Below are 3,806 nucleotides of genomic sequence, written 5' to 3'. Positions count from 1 at the left end.
TGCAGGAGGTGAACTTTATTATGCAGAAATCTTCAGATTTGGGCTCTTCAGGATCATTGTAACGTCAAGAGATAGTGATGTTTAATAGGAAATGCTATGGAAAACAGCAAATATATGCAATGTAAATGGTTGTAGCTTAAAAATTTTTGGGTTTCTGGATCAAAAGAACTTTTGACTGTTGGAGTTTCCAATGGTCATTCAAACTGATAATCACTTGCACCTTCAATCTGGTTTAAAAAAGTCTCATTCAAAGTATGTATTTGTACCTCTTCATAACCTAATGTTTTAAAACAGTACAATAAAATAAGAAGCCTGGAGACGAGACGGGGTGTGTGGAGTTAATACAACTTAGAAAATGTTTCAGTGGATTATGGTAAAGTTATGTTCCCTGACTAAAGGTACTGAGATTTACCCTTGAGGGCCCCATCCCAGTTAAAAGAGGTGACAGTTTAGTACCTTTATTTCTGAACACTCTGAGAGTGTAAATTTCTGTGGATGAAGAATGAAACCACCTTTAATGATGTTATACCTTTAAACCTCAGGGTAGACAGCATATGTGGCAATACCACACTGGTTATCCTTGTTCCTGGACATCTTGATGTAGCCTTTATCACCCCAGTTAACACCCCAGCTGCAAAACAAATGACTGTCAATATTGGTTTTGTCTTCTGAATAAAGCACATCACCCAAAAAGTGTCCCAAAAGTGTTGCATGTTATTTAACCTTCCTGGATTCATTATGATCATGAATGTTGGGTGTTTCATTAACTTGTTCATTAACCTGTTCTTGACCAACCAGTAGTCTAGTCTGTTACCTTCAATGCCATAACCAACAGCCAGAACAGCGTGAGTCAGGTTGGTGCTGCTGCAGTTTGGTTCATCATATACACCTGCAGTCATTCAAAATATGTAAATTATGAATTCAAAAAGTGCAAATGATAAAATGTGCATTTAGGCAGGGCTGTAGAAATGCAACCTACTTTACACAATGTTTAAACCACACCTCCAAATACAGTAAAGAGTGTTTTAAAAGTAAGGAAACACCCATATAAAATAAAAACGGTTTGAGAAATCAGGAAATGTTGTGAAATGTGTTGGTGAAATGGACTAACACTGATTGTGTCCTGATTGTTTCTTTACTTGTGAGATACTCTTTATATTTATTTTATTCAGTGCTAATTTTTCCACCATTTTACTCCATTTTTTACCTATATTTGCCTGTGTACCCATTTTATTTGTTCATTTTCTTCAATTTTTCTACACTGTCCAGTTAGAGTGTCTAATTTAATTAATTATTCAACTCTTTATGTACCAATTTAGTTTAAGCTGAAAGTACATGTGGAAGCCTACATATTAAATGAACAAGCTGTTTCTGATCAGGCAAGTTTAATTTTTAAAACATTAACAATACATAGAATATGTGGTGAACATAATTTTGCCAATAAATCCATCCATCCATCCATCATCTAAACCGCTTATCCTTCTGGGTCGCGGTGGGGTGCTGGAGCCTATCCCAGCTGTCATCGGGCGGAAGGCAGGATACACCCTGGACAGGTCGCCAGTCCATCGCAGGGCAGACAAACAGACATATACATCCACACACACACACACACCTAGGGGCAATTTAGCACGTCCAATTGACCTGACTGCATGTTTTTGGACCGTGGGAGGAAACCGGAGTACCCGGAGGAAACCCACGCAGACACGGGGAGAACATGCAAACTCCACACAGAAATGACCCTGGTCTTGCCAATAAATCAAGAAACCTTATTTAAATAGAATTCAATACGATGCTTATTGTGATAAGTGGCTGGAACAAGGTGAAGTTATGCACTAACTACCTGCCAATGATAGATTTGCAATATGATTTAGCTAGTGATATTCAGAGTGGTCTAAAGAACAAATTTCAGGGGTTGTTATTAACAAGTGTAGATTATTGTCTTTATAAACATGCATATCCTGTATTCTCACATAAACCTACAAAGTCAAAGTCATAGCATGTTATGCAGAGCTAAACATAGGGAGCAACAAGTTAATGGGTTAATTATTATTTTGCAAATGGTCGATTCATTCATGTATGCTTCAATGACAGAATATGCTAATGAGTACCACAGGTTTTTCAGGGTTACCTGACTCATACAGCTGGAAGCTGTATCAGGAGGCATCTACAGCTACAGAAATAGGTCAGATTGTGGCCACTGCGGAGTGCAGAGCGTCTTCTGTGGGCCCCACCCATTTATAGTTAGAACAGGTAGCCCAAGTTTTCTGGTTATTAAACCTGCATGTCCCCTCCTGAGGAGAGATGAAAACAATCAGGAACACGAATTTCGATGTTTTAATAAAAATATTGGCATCATTAAATCTGGTAGTCTCACCTTGGCCTGATATGGATAGGTGCTCGCTTTCTCCAGGCCTGTACTTGATGTACTCAAAGGCATTGTGTGGCAAACCACCTTGACAGCCCTCATTTCCAAAACTCCGGGAGCAGTCCACCAGCTGTTGCTCGCTTAAGCTTACCAGCTGCTTTGTCTTCTTGAACATTTGACCCTCGAGTGCACCTGTCTGAAAGAGAGGGACAACAGAAAATTAACAGAGGTGGAAAAATCAGGTCCGCTGCTATCAGGAACAGCAACGGAAGCAACACAGCTCCTCATCACCACCTTCAACTTTCTTTGTTGTCTGCCTTGCTAATAATACTGGTAAGACTGCTGTTCGCACGTCCTGCCCCCTACTCTTCACCCCAGCCATACCACTAGCTGCAGCGTTTCCTTCCCGAAATCAAGCAAGGCCACAACTGCTGCCAGGAAATCCACGTTGAGAATGCGTGTCTCCCATATGGGTGCAAGCCAAAACTCATATAGGTACTTGGCTCAGACCCCCCAGAGTGAACCAGGAGCCACTTTCTCCTCCACAGCTTAATTTGGCCACCTATGACTGACCTGAGCTGGGTGGTGGTCACCTTCCAGCCATCTGATGTGCCTCTCTCAGCATGCGGGAGCATGCCTGGACATAGCAGAGAAACTTACAAGCTAATGTCAACACGTGCAATGAGCCGTCTGCCATTTTCGCTGTACTGGACCCACAGCCAACTTCCATTTCTCTGCCGGCTTAGGATTGCGTAATTGCTTAGCACGGTGTCCACAAAAAGAGAGAGTTTATCACATTTATTTATTTTCAACTTTGATGCTCAGAGCTGAGAGGATGTGCTCACCATAAGTCAAAATCATGCACTTCCCAATCAAACAGTGATTAATCACGGATTTTACAATGCCACAAGATTTCTAAATGTACTCGGCACAGAACTCAAACCACCAAACCACCGTGTTTCCAAACAGATCATCAAAAACATTACGTATAGTCTCAGTTATATATTTGTAACATTGTGAAATAACTTATTTTCTCAAATTAGTTATATATTATGCTGAAATAATCATGCACTTTCTCACAGAGTAATAACCAAAATTTTGAGAAAAGTCATTATTTCAACCTAATGAGTTACAATTTGAACCAGAATCAGAGGATAAAAATGTTTTTGGCTGTGTCCCAAATCACACACTGCTATAGTTTATGTACTACACTAATAAATATGCTTCCAATGTTGGTGCACTATTTTTACTCACTATCTAGTGCTTTAGTGTGCAGTTTGGAATGCAGACTTTTTCTCCAACCTGGTGGGAATGGACTTCCATAAAAATGTGAGTCAGAAGTATGGGTATACTGAGCTGCTCATAGGTTAATCACAAAGCATTCATTTGCATTGACATTTTTAGTGGATAAGCCATTAAATTACCTTCGAATTTCAATTCT

General features: G+C 40.0%; 1 pseudogene; it reads right to left on the bottom strand.

The window, feature by feature from the left end:
• Window positions 1–531: 531 nt before the first annotated feature.
• LOC118823867 lies at window positions 532–3,000 on the bottom strand (annotated as a pseudogene).
• Between the last annotated feature and the right edge of the window lie 806 nt (window positions 3,001–3,806).

Source organism: Colossoma macropomum, unplaced genomic scaffold (assembly GCF_904425465.1).
Source record: "Colossoma macropomum unplaced genomic scaffold, Colossoma_macropomum, whole genome shotgun sequence".
NCBI lineage: Eukaryota > Metazoa > Chordata > Actinopteri > Characiformes > Serrasalmidae > Colossoma > Colossoma macropomum.
Note: the sequence above shows the minus strand (reverse complement) of the source record. Positions and strands in the feature narration are given on the sequence as shown.